Source organism: Triticum urartu, chromosome 5, assembly GCF_003073215.2.
Source record: "Triticum urartu cultivar G1812 chromosome 5, Tu2.1, whole genome shotgun sequence".
NCBI lineage: Eukaryota > Viridiplantae > Streptophyta > Magnoliopsida > Poales > Poaceae > Triticum > Triticum urartu.
In genome coordinates this window covers 260,523,736-260,541,926 of record NC_053026.1, presented here as the reverse complement: position 1 = coordinate 260,541,926, position 18,191 = coordinate 260,523,736, and positions in this window count along the sequence as shown.

Below are 18,191 nucleotides of genomic sequence, written 5' to 3'. Positions count from 1 at the left end.
CGAAGTCAATGCCTTCCACTTGAGTATATCCTTGAGCAACGAGACGAGCTTTGTTTTTGACAACTTGACCATGCTCATCTTGTTTGTTGCGGTATATCCATTTTGTGCCTATTATGTTGTGCTTCCGAGGATCGGGATGCTTAACCAGTTCCCATACATTATTCAGCTCAAACTGTTGAAGCTCTTCTTGCATAGCTTGAATCCATTTAGGTTCCATGAAGGCTTCTTCAACTTTCTTGGGTTCTGTTATTGAGACAAATGCGAAGTGCCCACAGAAATTTGCTAGCTGAGTTGCCCTTGAACGAGTGAGTGGACCGGGTGCATTGATGCTATCAATTATTCTTTCAATCTGCACTTTGTTGGCAACACGAGGATGTACAGGGCGAAGATTTTGCTCTTGCTGATCATTGTTGTTGTTAGATGGAATGTCTTCAGGCTGAGCATTGTCTTCAGGTTGATCAGGTGCTGAGATGATAAGTTCTTCTTCAGGATGAGCTTCAGAAGGTATAATTTCTCCAATTCCCATTAGCTTGATTGATTCACTGGATGGAACTTCATCTAGCACATTTGGCAGGTGCTCTCTTTGTGAACCGTTGGTCTCATCGAACCGCACATCCACTGTTTCAACCACTTTATAATGAAAGATATTGAAGACTCTGTAGGAGTGCGAATCCTTTCCATATCCAAGCATAAAACCCTCATGTGCTTTTGGTGCAAACTTTGAGGTGTGATGTGGGTCCTTGATCGAGCACCTGGCGCCAAATACTCTGAAGTAACTGACATTTGGCTTCTTGCCAGTAAGGAGCTCATAAGATGTCTTGTTCAGAAGCTTGTGAAGATAAACACGATTGATTGTATGGCATGCAGTATCAATGGCTTCAGGCCAAAATTTTCTTGGAGTCTTGTATTCATCTAGCATCGTTCTGGCCATCCCAATGAGTGTTCTGTTCTTGCGTTCGACGACACCATTCTGCTGTGGCGTGTACGGGGCTGAGAATTCATGTGTGATGCCCAAGGTATCAAGATATGTATCAAGGCCAGTGTTCTTGAATTCAGTGCCATTGTCACTTCTGATGTGCTTTATCTTTGCGCCATAGTTGTTCATTGCTCGATTGGCGAAGCGTCTGAAGACATCCTGCACTTCAGTCTTGTAAAGGATTATGTGCACCCAAGTATATCTAGAATAATCATCAACAATGACAAAGCCATAGAGACAAGAAGTAGTAGTAAGAGTTGAGTAATGAGTGGGATCGAAAAGATCCATGTGAAGCAGTTCGAAGGGTCGAGTAGTAGTCACGATTGTCTTCTAGGGATGTTTGGCCCTCGTCATCTTTCCTGCTTCACAGGCACTGCATAAATGATCTTTCTTGAACTTGACGCCCTCGATGCCTATGACATGCTTCTTCTTTGCAAGGGTGTGGAGGTTCCTCATGCCAACATGCCCAAGCCTCCGATGCCAGAGCCAGCATTCTGAAGCTTTTGCTAGAAGACATACGGCAAGCTGTGGTCCTGCTGAGAAATCTACCACGTACAAATCATCTTTTCGATACCCTTCAAATACTAGAGACTTGTCAGATTCCATTAGAACAAGGCAACGATATTTTCCAAATATTACGATCATGTCTAAATCGCAAAGCATTGAGACAGACATTAAGTTGAAGCCAAGGGATTCAACAAGCATGACTTTATCCATGTGTTGATCCCTTGAGATTGCAACTCTACCTAGACCCAATACCTTACTTTTACCAATGTCAGCAAATGTGATGTGGCTCTTGTCGGATGGACGTAAGGTTGAGTCCATACGAAGGCTTCTTTTGCCAGTCATGTGATTTGTACACCCACTATCAATAATCCATTCTGTAGACGCTGGTGTCGTACCCTACAGTGCAGTTAGGGGGATAGGCTTCATGAAGAGAATTGTGAAGCAAAAACATTTGACGAACCAGTGGGTTATGAAAGCTTAGATCCAGATTAGCACTGATAGGGAGAGTAGCAAGCGATTCAGGAACGAAGTACATAGTAAGACCATTCGGGCATTTGATCTTGCGCCCTACAAGATGTTTAAGGTCCCCAGCAATAGCGTCAGAAGATTTTGGTTTTCTGCTGGAGACCTTTCCCTGCAAAAGAGAGTTAAGCCTTCTTAACCACCCACATCTTCAAGGGTGGCTTAGAAGCGATAAGTCTAAGTGCAGCGTCTGAAAACTTTGGCTTTGGAGCCCTAACAAAAAGTCTTGCAGGCGGACAATAATACTCATAAGAATAAGCAGAATAGTTTTTGGTCTTATGAACATGGCGGTTCAATGAACCGCGCTCATATTCATAGGCCTGAGTATGGTTTCCCTGCAAAACATTTGCGTTAGTGCGACTCAGGTGAGTCCTCTGTCTATATGAAGCCTTTGGGCCGTATGAAGCCTGTGGTCTGGGGTTTGTCTTCTTCATCTGTGGTGTCATGATGACATTCACAGGAAGATTTTCCGAACACCTTTGTGGCACCCAGATCTTCTTCATAGGCGGTCCATTCCTGCAGTTAGTACCAATGTACCTGGCAAACACTTCACCATTTTGATTCTTAAACAGTTTATAGTTTGCATCAAAGGATTCATCGATGACAATGGGGTTAGCACAAGTGAAGCCAGATAGATTGGATGGATCAGCTGAAGGTTCCTTTGTAGCAACCCATGTGGTTTTGGGATACTGCTCAGGTTTCCAGTAAGAGCCATCAGCATTCATTTACCTTATGAACCCGACACCCTCTTTTCTCGTGTTTCGGTTCAGAATCTGCCTTTTGAGGACATCACATAGTGTCTGATGTCCTTTAAGACTTTTGTACATCCCTTTTTCAAGCAATGTCTTCAACCTAGCATTCTCATCAGCAATAGCAGTGGTATCCTCAGCAGAGGGGTTAGTTACCACATCAACAGTTGAAGATATTGCAACAGTAGCAGCAGTAGAAAATTCAACAATAGAAGTAGCATTATCACGCTCAATGCATTTAAGACATGGTGGTTCAAATCCTTCCTGAGCGGAACTGATCTGTTCGGCGCGAAGTGACTCATTTTCCTTTTGAAGATCTTCATGAGCCGCTCTCAATTTCTCAAGATCTTGCTTCCTTTGAAGATAATTATAGGAAAGCTTTTCATAACTTGTTGAGAGCGTTTCATGACGACTTTCAAGTTCCTCATACTTAACATGAAGATTTTTTATGTCTTCAATTAAGGACTCAGATCGAGTCATTTCAGCGCCCAACAGATCATCACTTTTGTCTAACAGTTTTTGAATATGTTCCATGGCTTTCTGTTGTTCAGTTGCAATTTTAGCAAGTGTTTTGTAGCTGGGTCTTGAATCACAATCAGAGTCATCGTCACTAGATGTTTGATAGTGAGTAGTGTGTGTGTTTACCTTGGCACCGCGTGCCATGAAGCAGTAGGTAGGAGCAGAGTAGTCCTTGTTGTTTGCATCGGTGTCGATGGTGAAGTCATTGTCTTCAGTATCGAAGATGGACTTGGCAACGTATGTTGTAGCCAGACTTGCAACGCCAGAATCGGACTCCTCCTCAAACTCCACCTCCGCCTCCTCAGAAGCGGACTCCTCCTCTGAATCCATTTCCTTGCCAACAAACGCACGTGCCTTGCCAGATGAGCTCTTCTTGTGTGATGAAGACTTTGAGGAAGACTTGGAAGAAGACTTTGAGTATTTCTTCTTCTTCTTGTCGTCAGAGTCATATTTCTTGCTCTTCTTCTTCTTTCTGTTCTCATTGTCCCACTGCGGACACTCAGAGATGAAGTGGTCAGTTTTCTTGCACTTGTGGCATGTTTTCTTCTTGTAGTCATGAGCAGAAGCTTCATCATTCCTTGAGCTTGATCGTGAAGACTTTCTGAAGCCTTTCTTCTTGGTGAATTTTTGGAACTTCTTCACAAGCATAGCAAGTTCCTTTCCAATGTCTTCAGGATCATCAGAACTGCTGTCAGATTCTTCTTCAGATGAGGAGACAGCTTTTGCCTTCAAGGCACGAGTTCGCCCATAGTTTGGACCATAGATATCACTTTTCTCAGAAAGCTGAAACTCATGTGTGTTGAGCCTCTCAAGTATGTCGGACGGATCGAGTGTCTTGAAATCAGGTCATTCTTGAATCATCAAGGCTAGGGTGTCAAACGAACTGTCAAGTGATCTCAGTAGTGTCTTGACGACTTCATGCTTGGTGATCTCAGTAGCGCCGAGGTCTTGAAGCTCATTTGTGATGTCAATGAGTCGGTCAAATGTGAGCTGGGCAATCTCATTCTCATTTCTCTTGAAGCGGTTGAAGAGGTTGCGAAGGACACTGATTCTCTAATCTCTCTGGGTTGAGACGCCTTTATTGACCTTGGAGAGCCCATCCCAGACCAGCTTAGATGTTTCCAAAGGACTCACACGGCCATAGTGTCCTTTGGTCAGATGACCACAGATGATATTCTTGGCAGTAGAGTCCAGTTGAACGAACTTCTTGACATCAGCAGCAGTGACGCCTTCTCCAGCCTTGGGAACGCCGTTCTTGACAACATACCATAGGTCGACGTCAATGGCTTCAAGATGCATGCGCATCCTATTCTTCCAGTAGGGATATTCAGTTCCATCGAAGATGGGGCACGCAGTGGAGACTTTAATTATCCCTGCAGTCGACATAGCTAAAACTCCAGGTGGTTAAACCGAATCACACAGAACAAGGGAGCACCTCACTCTGATACCAATTGAAAGTGCGTTATATCAACTAGAGGGGGGTGAATAGGCGATTTTTATGAAAGTCTTCAAAATGTGAAAGTTTCGAAGACGAATGATAGAAATAAACCTATTACCATGCAGCGGAAGGTAGACTACACTAGGCAAACCATAGTCAAGTATTCAATGAAGTGAGAGCACAATGACTTATAGCAGCAATGTAGTAGAGATTAGGTAGGAAGATATTGTGAAGCCACACAGAACACGCAGTCACTCAGTGAAGACAAAAGATAGTGCAAACATACAATGACTTCACAAGGAGTAACAGTAAGTAAAGGGAAGGGAAAGATGAAACCAGTGACTCGTTGAAGACAATGATTTGTTGGACCAGTTCCAGTTGCTGTGACAACTGTACGTCTGGTTAGGGCGGCTAGGTATTTAAACCTTAGGACACACAGTCCTGAACACGAAGCTCAGGACACCCAGTCCTCACCGTATTCCCCTTGAGCTAAGGTCACACAGACCTCGCCCAATCACTCTGGTAAGTCTTCAAGGTAGACTCCCAAACCTTCATAGACTTCGTTCACCGGCAATCCACAATGTCTCTTGGATGCTCAGAACGCGACGCCTAACCGGCTGGAGGATGCACAGTCCTCAAGTGTAATAAGTCTTCAGATCACACAAACAAGAAGACTTAAGTGATGCCTAAATCTCTTTGGCTCTGGGTGGTTAGGGATTTATCCTCGCAAGGAATTCTCTCTCAAAGGCTTCGAGGTGGGTTGCTCTCAAACGACAAAAGCCGTATTCTGAATCTGAGCAGCCAACCATTTATGGTTGTAGGGGGTGGGCTACTTATAGCCACTAGGCAACCCGACCTGATTTGTCCGAAATGACCCTGGGTCACTAAGGAACTGACACATGTTCCAACGGTCAGATTTCAAACTCACACGGCAACTTTACTTGGGCTACAAGCAAAGCTGACTTGTCCGACTCTTGACAAGATTCGCTCTCATAGTCTTCACTCGAAGACATAGGTTTTGTTTAAGCATCACTTCAGTCATTCTGACTGGTTCTCTTGGACGCCACTTAACAGTACGGTGGTTCCTATGACTCAACACAGAAGAAAAAGAACTACGAAAGATCTAAGTCTTCGAGCTCCATAGGCTTCATGCGGTGTCTTCTCTTGTCATAGTCTTCAATGTAAATATCTTCATATACCACCTTTGACTTCAATGTATTCATACATTTTTAGTGGTCATCTCTGCTAGGAAAACCGAATCAATGAGGGACTTCTACCTGTGTTATCCTGCAATTCTCACAAACACATTAGTCCCTCAACTAGGTTTGTCCTCAATACTCCAAAACCAACTAGGGGTGGCACTAGATGCACTTACATGCTCCCCACCCTGGCAAGGGTTGTGAGCTACGCGTCTGCATCGACATACCAGGGCTCAACCGAGCCGCATCTCAGGAGCGTTTCTGGCCTGCGCGCGTGGGACACTGCGTGGTCCCACCTCACGGCTACGTTCGCATGTCGTTCGGTCTGCCGAGCATGGCTGCTGCCTTCCAGCGCAACCTGCGGAGCGTCATGGCGAGTCAGGAGGCCAGGCACCACGCAGTCCTAGCGGAGATGGCGATGGTCCTCAAGGAACCACCCGGACTCCCAGAGCCTCCTGAGGCTCAGGGCCCCGGTGGCTCGTGAGGAGCAACCCCTTCGTCACGTACCTTTAGCTACCTCAACACCCGTTCATCAACGAAACCAGGTGACACATTCCAAGTTCATTTAGCTGGGAGCGCCCTAGGGATGCATCATTCCCAGGACGCGTGGGCCCGTCCCTGTGGCATGTATCCTTTCTTTTTTATGTCTTTAGCTTACCTTGCTGGTGGCGCCCCTCGGGCTACATCATCCCCAAGCCGCTCGGGCCGGACCCAGTGGCACGTATCGTTCATGCATCTACCCGAGCTAGTTTGCTTTCCATGCATAATCTATCTATGGTTATCACCTGGTTGATTGTCACCCACCATGGGAACCGCGCGTCGATCGTCTTTCTTCAGGACCCTTCGCATGAGAGGGTTAGGCACGGCATCTATGCTCGGGCCCGTCCCTGCAGCGTCTATAAATCCAACGGTTGAGCTCTGTCTGGCGGGCCGGCCCCGTTCACGTCACCTGTTGGGGCCGTTGGTGCTTGGTTTTCTCATGCGATAACCTCAGGATATTCGTTCGGCATAGGTTGTCTGACCACCATGCATGACCAACACAGCAAACAAGAATGAAGACCAGGCGCAACCCGCCTTGAGGTAGGGCCTCGTGAGTCCCCCGCTGGCTCACGGGTGCCCAGACACACTTCGTCTAGCCCTGCCGTGCAAGCCACGTGTCAGGGCAAGGTTGTACACGCCCCAGGGGCTCTCCGCAGTAGGGAGTCTCCTCCCAAGTACCAGTGGAAGCACCATGCTCCGCGCTGGCAGTCGACATTGCCGAGGAGCGGCTATGCCCGTGCAAGTGCGGAAGTGCCATGGTCCGTCCTGGTGATAAACAACCAAGGGCGGCCTCATGGCCGTATCAACCTTAGGGAGCCTCCGGGCTCGGTGTCCGGCCTCATCGCAACGCCTCCCCTCGGGAGAGCCGTGCGAGGGGGCTAGGCACGGGGGCTGCGCTCGGGTCACGCCCAAGCGTACACCACCCCGCCAGGTCCCTCGGACCTGGTCGTGGCGTGCCCTCCCAAGTGGAGCTAAGGTATGAAGGTCATTTGAACGTCAAGGGGGACTCCTCAGCATCGCAACTCAGGAGCCTAACTAGTCACGTAGCCCCTCACTCATTGGTTCCGTCCTGGTCTCTAGTCGTCCCAACGGTGGTTGAAGTATGCGCGAGGCCGGGCCCTGCCGACGTCGAACACTAGATTTATCCCTGCGCCTCTTTCCCATAGGTTGTTTCCGCGTCAAGGGGGACTCCTGAGCATCACGACTCAGGAGCCTAACTGGTCACGTAGCCCCTCACTCCTTGGGCTCGTCCTGGTCTCCGGACGACCCAACGACGGCTGAGGTATGTATGTGGCCAGGCTCTGCCGACGTAGAACATGAAGTAAATGGGAAGGAAATCGCAAAATCTCAAAGGAAATATTACAAGACATATTCTTCTCCGAACATCAAACACAAGTTTAAACGCCTCCACGAGGAACGCTACATGCTGCAGGAGTTTCAACAGGAAAGGAGCCACAAGCCAGTCACTCCTGGACACCGCCGATACCCGCAAGAGGCGCCCCCTCCTGGGTGGCGACGCCTTCACCTGCACCACTGGTCAAAGCCGCGGGGGCGAAGGCATCGAACTTCTTCAGCAGGGCTTCCACCTGGCCTTTCACGACTGCGGTGGCGGCTACGCAGTGTTCATCATCCACAAGCTCCACCATCTTGTCAAGGCGGGCGGCAGGATCACGAAGATGGAGGTGGCTGAAGACTCGCGTCAGCGTGGCTGAAGAAAGGACGCGAGCCTCTTCCTCTACCATGGGGCCGATGCCGCGCATGACTTCCTCAAGCACCTCGACAAGTAGGGAAGCAACTGGGCGGGGGCCGTCCTCATTGGTGGCCAGCGGCTTCTCCAAGCCCTTCTCATAGAGTGACTTCAGAGCCTCGCGAGACCTCTTATCGAGAAGCGTGAAGGCCGCATGGTCCTCGGCCAGAACCTTCGTCTCGGCATCAAGTTCGGCTTTCTCAGCCTACACCTTTTGCTCCAGGTCCTCTAGCCGGCCGCGCTCAGAGGCCTACGCTTGCGCCAGCTACTCCAGCTCGGCGTCGCGACCTTTGACGGCGTCCTCCCGGGCCTTCATCCTGTCTTCCTCCGCCTTACAGCCACGGGCATCTTCGGCACGCTCTTCATGTAGGAACTTCAGTTTGGCCTCCAGCACCCGGCAGCGACCTTGGGCGGCCTCGACGTCCTTCAGCGCCACCTCACGAGCAACTACTTCCTGAGCTGCAGCTCGCTTCTCCCCCTTAGAGGTCTCCGCGACCTGGCTCAACGCTGTCGGATGTGGGGTTCTGGCAAACCCTTAAGGTTCTAACACTGGGGTGCGCACGGAGTATTTTCCATCCACCAATCTACGCCCTAGCTTGCGAAGATCTCGCGGACGAACTCGACGAACTCGCAACAAAGAAAGACACCATGTACTCCAGTGTCGTGGTGGTGGATCGCCTCTTGGGCTGATGATGAACAATACAAGGGGAAGAACAGCCTCCTGAGGTTGAGGTGTTGTTGTGCTTGGCTAACTTGCGTGGATGAGAGTGATCTGAATCGTCCTCTTTCTCTCCCCCTCTCTCTCTATCTCTCTGTCCCTCTGTCGTCTCTCTGTACTTCTCCATGGTGGTGGCTAACTCTACTTATATAGGCCCTGGTCCTCTTCCCAAATCTTGAGTGGGAATGGAGCCAACAACGGCGGGCTAATTTGAAGGGGGGAAGCTAGTACAAGCCATCCTGACAAAAGTATTCTTCTGTAACGCCCCGAGACCGATGTGCCAGGTGTCTTCCAGTTATTCGATGTGGTTTCCTTGTCATTGATTTCCTGTCATGCATTGCATATCATGTCATCATGTGCATTTCATTTGCATACATGTTCGTCTCATGCATCAGAGCATTTTCCCCGTTGTCCGTTTTGCAATCCGGCGCTCCTATGTCACCCAATGTCCCTTTCTACCTCTTTTCGTGTGTGGGTGTTAAACATTCTCGGATTGGACCGAGACTTGTCATGCGGCCTTGGTTTACTACCGGTAGACCGCCTGTCAAGTTTCGTGCCATTTGGACTTCGTTTGATACTCCAACGGTTAACCGAGGGACCGAAAAGGCCTCGTGTGTGTTGCAGCCCAACACCCCTCCAATTTGGCCCAAAACTCACCTAAGACCTCTCCATCATCTCGGTCGTTCGATCACGATCGCGTGGCCAAAAACCGCACCTCATTTGGACATTGCTAGCTCCCTCTACGCCTATATAAAGACCCCTCCATTTCATTCCCGGGTCTTCTTCCCCCTAACCCTAAAAATTTCCCTCGCACCGTGCCGGACATGTCCGAACCCGGCCGGACGAACCCGCCGCCACCGTCCGTGCCAATGGCCTCCCGCCACCTGTCCCGCCACTGCCTTCTCCGCCGCCGGGCCGGGGGGCCCGAACCGGGCCCCCGAGGCCCATCGCGCGCCCCACCGCCTGAGAGCCCCGCCGCCCGGATCCAGCTTCGCCCGAGCCGCCACGAGCCACCTCCGCCGCCACAGGTCGCCGCCACCCCGCCGCCCATGGTCGCCTGCTCCGGCCACCGCCGCCCTTCGCCGATGCATTTGCCGCGCCGTGCGCCGCCGCATCGCCGCCCGGCGTGCCCCGCTGGACCTCCTCCGCCTCCACACCGCCGCACGCCTCCCCGGCCGCCTCCTTCTTCCTCCCGGCGCAAGTCCGGCCAGATCCGGCCGCCGCCCCGTTGACTCCTGCGAGATCTGCCATGCCTCGGTTCGCGTGCACGAACTCTAGATCTCGCGAGGGGGTGAGAATTCTACCAAGTCCCAGCAATTTTTGCATATCTTCATCGCATCACAAATTCGTCATCGTGACTCCGATTCGCGCGTGTAGAATATCAAAATGTTTGTCTCGACGAGTACATCATTTCATCTCATTGCATCATTTTCATTTGAGCTCATCTTGATGCCCGAAATGCTGTTGGAAGAGGGCTATGTGAGGAATATGTCTGATCTGTTTCAGCAAATGCACTTCTGTCATTTTTGCCATGATTAATGTGTGCATGCTATGATCCTGAGCTCTACATGTGTTTTGTTATATGCCATGTCATATTTACAGAGGTGTATGCCATGTATTTTTGTGATATTTTTGGTGACTAGCACAAGCATGCAAAGTAGCGTATTCGTTGATGCTGATTTCAGGGACTTAGAATTTCACTAAGTCCTTGTCCTGTTTTTGTCTTTATGCCATATGTTCATGTTGTTTCCTAGTGATCCGTGCCTCTTTTGAGGATGATCAGTAAGGATGTTTTGTTAATATTGTGGTTCTCTATCCATCCATGTCTTTGTTTGCATTGATGGAGCACCCTAGCTTGAGTCAATCGAGCTCTTTTGCCGAGGATGTTGTTGTTGATCCATGCATGCTATGTTGTTGTTCTTGCCATGTCTAGCTTCTATGCCATATCTATTCGGTGTATGCTTAGTTTGTCATGCAATGGCTCGTAGTGAGTGCATCGAGCTCGTAAACATGCCTACTTGTTAATCTGTTTGCATGCTCTAGTTTTTCACTAAGTCTGAATCTGTTTACATTTTTGCTATGTTCACATGCTTGCAATTGTATTTTCTGATCCCTTTTGGCTGAAGGTCACTAAGGGACTTTTGTTAAGTGCTTTGAGTAGCTTCATGCAATGCCTTGATTTTCCATGTTATGTTCCTGTAGCATGTAGTTTTCATGCTCTAAAGTGTGCTTCCTGATGATAAATTCCAGACTTGTGTTAATTTCACTAAGTCTGAAATCTGTTATCATTTGCACTTTTGCCATGCTTGTTTGAACCTGTTAATGGATGAATTAGCCGTAGCTCAGTATTCATATTTTGTCAAGAATCATGAGTGGATCCCTGCCATGTATTTTGTTGCCATATTTGAGTGTTGTAGCACATTTATCTTGATGCATTTAGATGGTTACTTGCTGTTTATCGCAGACCGGTGCCATATTTGTTTTGCTTGCCATTTCCAAACCGTGCATCCGATTCCGGTGATCTTTATATCGATTTAAACCGAAATTACCTCACCTTTCCAGTGGCACTCCTGGATTTCCAAGTTGAGGCCAGGTTCAATCATTCCTTTCCAAATCATGCATATGCATCTCATACCGCATCCCGCATATCATACCATGTTAATGTGTTGGTTGTTTACTATGTTGTGTGCTTCTTTCCGGTGTTGCTTCTTCGGGTTGGTTCCGATAACATAGCGTTTGTGAGGACCCGTTCAACTACGTCCGTTTGTCTTCTTCATGGACTCGTTCTTCTTCCTTGCGGGATTTCAGGCAAGATGACCATACCCTCGAAATCACTTCTATCTTTGCTTGCTAGTTGCTCGCTCTTTTGCTATGCCAATGCTGCGATACCTACCACTTCTTATCATGCCTCCCATTTTGTTAAGCCAAGCCTCTAACCCACCTTGTCCTAGCAAACCGTTGTTTGGCTATGTTACCGCTGTGCTCAGCCCCTCTTATAGCATTGTTAGTTGCAGGTGAAGATTGGAGCTTGCTCCATGTTGGAACATGGATATTTTGTTGGGATATCACAATATCTCTTATTTAATTAATGCATCTATATACTTGGTAAAGGGTGGAAGGCCCGGCCTTATGCCTGGTGTTTTGTTCCACTCTTGCTGCCCTAGTTTCCGTCATATCGGTGTTATGTTCCCGGATTTTGCGTTCCTTACACGGTTGGGTTATAATGGGAACCCCTTGACAGTTCGCCTTGAATAAAACTCCTCCAGCAATGCCCAACATTGGTTTTACCATTCGCCACCTAGCCTTTTCTTTCCCTTGGGTTCTGCAGACTCAAGGGTCATCTTTATTTAAACCCCCCTGGGCTAGTGCTCCTCTGAGTGTTGGTCCGACCGAGTAGACTGCGGGGCCACCTAAGGGCAACGTGAGGGTTGGTTTTACTCGTAGGATGTCTCATCTGAGTGTGCCCTGAGAACGAGATATGTGCAGCTCCTATTGGGATTTGTCGGCACATTCGGGCAGTGTTGCTGGACTTGTTTTACCATTGTCGAGGATGTCTTGTAACCGGGATGCCGAGTCTGATCGGATTATCTTGGGAGAAGGAATATCCTTCGTTGACCGTGAGAGCTTATGATGGGCTAAGTTGGGACTCCCCTGCAGGGATTTAAACTTTTGAAAGTTTTTCCCGCGGTTATGGGCAGATGGGAATTTGTTAATGTCCGGTTGTAGAAAACCTGAAGTTGATCTTAATTAAAATACATCAACCGCGTGTGTAACCGTGATGGTCTCTTCTCGGCGGAGTCCGGGAAGTGAACAGGGTGTTGGAGTTATGCTTGACGTAGGTTGTTCTAGGATCACTTCTTGATCATAGTTGTTCGACCGTGCTTTTGCCTTCTCTTCTTGCTCTCATTTGCGTATGTTAGCCACCCAAATATGCTAGTCGCTTGCTGCAGCTCCACCTCATACCTTTTACCCTACCTATAAGCTTAAATAGTCTTGATCGCGAGGGTGTCAGATTGCTGAGTCCCCGTGACTCACAGATACTTCCAAAACCAGCTTGCAGGTTTCGAGGTTACCATGCAGATGACGCTACCAATCTCAAGGAGGAGCTCTTTGAAGATCTTGTCCTTTGTGTTGTTTCGTTCTAGTTGATCAGTAGTGGAGCCTAGTTGGGGTCGATCGGGGATCTGTGTAGCATTTGGGGTAGTATTCTTTTATTTTGGTTCCATAGTCGGACCTTGTGTGTATCTGGATGATGTAATGCTTTATTAATGTAATTGTGTGAAGTGGCGATTGTAAGCTAACTATGTATCTCTTTCCCTTATGTATTACATGGGTTGTGTGAAGATTACCTCACTTGCGACATTGCTTTCAATGCGGTTATGCCTCTAAGGCGTGCTTCGACACGTGGGAGATATAGCCGCATTGAGGGCGTTACATCTTCTCCTGCGAAAAGCTCTGGTGGTGACGCCATCTCAGGCTCCATGATGACCTCCGTCTTGCCGTCCTTCTGGTCCTGGTCTTGTTGCACCGAAATGGCAACCTTTGCCTGATGCCTCGGTACTCCTCGCATGCGCTGGCCTCGTTAGCACCAAAGAGTAAACAAGGATGCTGCACATGCTAGTGCCCACCTGGCGCCCGCCTGGTGTCGATCGTCACGGCATACGTCATGAGAGCCTCATGAGGTTCGCCTCACCTTGATATCTCCGCTCCTCGTGAGCCTACCCAACTAGGACACTCCAGAGGATGTGCTGTGTCGTCCACCTCACGAGGCTTGGCCCCTCGCGAGGGTCTTGGATGCCTTGTTTGATGAAGGTGGGCCGTACGGCCTGCTCGCTTAGCCTCGCCGCGGGCCGCAGGCATGCAAGTCTGCGGAGCCCCGTTCCCAGAATGCCGACAGTAGCCCCCGGGCCCAAGGTGCGCTCGGCCTTGGCTTTGCAGCGAAGCCAAGGGTCAAGCACGGAGCACCACGGGCCCCAATAGCCTGCAGCCTCGGTTGACGCATGGTGGTTGATTGGACGTGGGCGTCTCCGCTTCCCCACGCCGCCTCGGCGACTGGACGATTTGACGAGTCCCTGTGACATGCAAGGGAAACTATCTTTACCTGCGATCGTGGGGGGTGCCGGTTGGCCTTCTCTTTCTATAAATGGGACGGGGGGCGGAGCCCCCATTGCCCATCTCTTCCTTTCTCGCTTTCTTCTTCTTACTCGCTCCATTGCTCGCTGTGCCACTAATGACGCCACAAAGGAAGTTCTTTTGACTGAAAGACTGTAAGGGAACCCCCTACAGTATAATTGGTGCAACAAATCCAAATTGCAAGTACCATGCCTTGAACCTGGGTGGGTGGGAAGGCATCAGCCCCTTCCCACCACTAGGCTATGCCTTAGTCTGCCCCTTCCTTCATTAGTAAGGAGAGCCATCAGAACGTGCCAACACTTCAGCATTCATTTTCTGAGATAGAACCACCTACTCATGTGTTGAGACCAAGATATTCCATTCCAACCATTTGAATCTTGATCTCTAGCCTTCCCCAAGTTGCTTTCCACTCAAATCATCTTTCCGCCAAATCCAAATCTATGAGAGAGAGTCGAGTGTTGGGGAGACTATCATTTTAAGCACAAGAGCGAGGAGTTCATCATCAACACATCGTCTATTACCTTTTGGAGAGTGGTGTCTCCTAGATTTGGTTAGGTGTCACTTGGGAGCCTCCGTCAAGATTGTGGAGTTGAACCAACGAGTTTGTACGGGCAAGGAAATCACCTACTTCGTGAAGATCTACCCTAGTGAGGCATGTCCTTCGTGGGCGATGGCCATGGTGGGATAGACAAGGTTGCTTCTTCGTGGACCCTTTGTGGGTGGAGCCCTCCGTGGACTCGCACAATGGTTACCCTTCGTGGGTTGAAGTCTCCATCAACGTGGATGTACGATAGCACCACCTATCGGAACCACACCAAAAATCTCCGTGTCTATATTGTGTTTGCTCCCTTCAAACTCCTCCCTTTACCTTCATGTGCAATGTTTTACATTCCGCTGCTATACTCTTAGACTTGCATGTGTAGGTTGATTGCTTGACTTGTGCTAAGTTGTTAAAATCTGCCAAGACTTAAATTGGGAAAAGGCAAGATTTTTATTTGGTCAAGTAGTCTAATCACCCCCCCTCTATACATACTTTTGATGCTACAAAATGGAGTGGAAAGTTTTCGTTTTTCCGGAGAAAAAATGGAATCGGAGAGAAACAAACGTTTCGTTTCATTGGATCACGCCATCGAGCAAAACCAACATTTAAATCACATCTGTCGTGTTCGTGTCATGCCCTCCTCCACGGCTCCACCCCACACGGTCGCTCGGCATGCCACTCACCGCAAACGGAGTATACGATAACTTTCCCACCTGCTTGTCGATCGAACATGCCATGGAGTACTAGCACTACTTGAAGAGATTGACGAGTTGGGGGAGGACAACTAGCTATAGCATGGACTCCCAAGAACTTTTTACATGCATGTTGTGGCCGTCTATTGCGACCTTTGAACGTGGAGCAGTTGCGTGTACCGGGAAGCAGCACGGGCGACACTCTCTAGATCGGCGTGCCGCTTCAATGCCGGCGCTAGTGAGAGGTCGCGTCCACTCTGGCCGGGCATGAATGCGGCACTGACCATTTCTGGCGGGAAGCACAGTGGGTGATGAAGAGGGTTCGGGTTGGTCAGGAGTGGGCATGGCAGCGGTCCGGACGCCCGCAAACAAGAGATGATGTATGTTAATATTACTGCGTATATAATTAACAACGTAAATAATGTGCCAGCTGGACAAATATGAATGGAGATGGAGATGGAGATGGAATTTTATGTAAACACGGATATGCATGTCTATGTCTATGTGTGTGTGCGCGACGACTCTCACGACCTGGAAGCGGGGGCGTGTTTTTGATTGAGTTTTCTTTCTTGGTCAGTTTTTGATTATTGTTAGTGGCCTTATACAGATGCAAAATGTATTTTTCATAGTGGCCTTGTATAAGGGAGTGAAGGGAGTATTTAAAACCAATGCTATGGAGAGATTTTTTACTCCATTGTATGTATAGCCTTTTGTTTGATAGGGTTTCTCGCGTCTCGCTCTCTCACCCTCTCCATATCAAAACAAGAAGACAGTGTCCACTCTATCTCTCTCCACATGTGGTCACAGATCCGGCCGAATCCCGTCCGCTGCGAGAGGTGAGGAGGTGCAGCGTTGACGTTGTCACCATTGGCGATGGAGGAAGCTGATGCGCACCGTCCTCTCGGAGCCGGCGCTGGCACGGACGAAAGTCCTCCGTGCCCTTGTTCACTTCCGTCATGTGGGCATATCCTGCCTGCCAGGCTAAGCAACATCTCGCCCACCTGAGGTATAACTTCTTGTACTGGTCCAGCTCCCCAGTTCGCTGCATGTGGGTTTTGTTCTATGTGACTACTCCTCAACTCCCCATGTATAGTAGCTAGGGTTCATCGGCTGGTCCAACATCACCTACTATTATAGAGGAAATGCCACTCGAAAAGTTGTCTTGATTTATGCCTTGATGGAGGTATACATGTTGTTTCGACAAAAAGTACATGGTGGTTGTGTGGTCATTGTCCATATGCTCCTATTGCTACTGCTAATCTAATACTATCACTGGTTAAATGAAGAAATGCTTTTTTCTCGGGTATCCTGGTTTAGTTCCCATCAAGATAATCATGATGCTTCTGTTTGTTGGTGTACTTTTCATTAATTCTTATTGACAATTCAGATGCCGTTGTTAATCTTGTACCACTGCCAAAACAAAGTAACAACACTATATCCCTTTTTTATATTTTGTAAAGAGCGATGCGTATCTCCATACCCAGACATGTCTTCCTCAATTTTAGAGGAACTGCACAAAATTGGATGGCCATTGTTGTTCTGCCTCACTATCCTATGCCACGTGGTTCTTCCTTCCTCGAGCTTGATTAATGAGAAGAAACAGACCACAGTGAGGATTTGTCAAACTTCATAGGTGCCTCACCCAAACTTGATTCCAAATGGATGATGCATCACCACGATGACCTATCGATGCTCATGGTTGCGCCTCATGGTTGCGTCGGCTAGTGAAGATGTCTTCCATCAGTCCTCTATGCTTGGTTGCATTGGGGACGCAGTCGTCTTTCACGTTGGTGCAATTTTATCACACAATTGGCTATGAAACAAATGTTTCCTCGAAGAAGGATCGACGTTGGTACTAAGAGCATTAGTCTTGTATTGATTTCTAAGCCTTCTCACAGCTTCGTCTTCAGCTCCCCTGTAATTTTATTTGTCCAGCTATTAACTTTGATTAAAAAATGGTGTGGACTAAAAACCCGGATGGATGTAGTTGCCCTCCATTTTTATTTACTCCGCATATTAGATTTGTCTGAAGTTAAACTTTATAAAGTTTCACCAAGTTTAGGTCGAACACAACAAACCATAATTATCGAGAGAGGGCAAACTGTACATACTCTCAAACATTTCCGATAATTGAAATTAAAATTCTTTATTTTTAAACACTCTCACACGTTTCCGATAATTTGGCGCATGTGTGCTTGTTCACTTAAGGGAGGGTAGTGTACCGCACGTGAAGGACAGGAACTGCGACCAGGACGCGTGGATCGTTAGTTCATCGGAAGTAGTAGTTTTCTTCACTGGTACGTTAAATAAAGAGTTTCGCTTCGTACTTACACAATTTAAAACAATTGTTATGGAGAGAAAAAACCACTCCACTATATATTAATAGTATACACAAGAACTATATGGATGCAGCTTCATTGACTTAGTGCACCTGCCTTTGGTTTTATGACAGGTGGGCCCAAAATGTGGCTGGCCCACCTATCATACAACCAAAGGCAGGTGTAGTTAAGGCACCGAAGCTCAGTCCGTAATACAATATATATATAGTACACTATATAAGCTGGAGCCTCGGTGCTTGTTCGCTAGGGTTTGCACTTTCCACACTCTCGCCGCACTACATATATATATATATACACGCTGGAGGCTTAGCGTTCCTTTGCTAGGGTTTGCTATATTCGTAGTCTCTCACCCTGTTCACAAGATCTAAACAAGAATGCGTTGGCCTCTGTCTCTCTCTCCCCCCTCACAGCTGGTGAAGGAGGCGTCCGGATCACGTCGCACCAGAAAGTGGAGGAGGTGCAGTGTTCACTCGATCGCCTTCGGCGAGGGAGGAAATCCACTGCCGGCTGCGCTGTTCTCTTTCACCCAGCACCTGTGCGGGAGGGCCACCGAACCCTTCTTCCTTGCTGC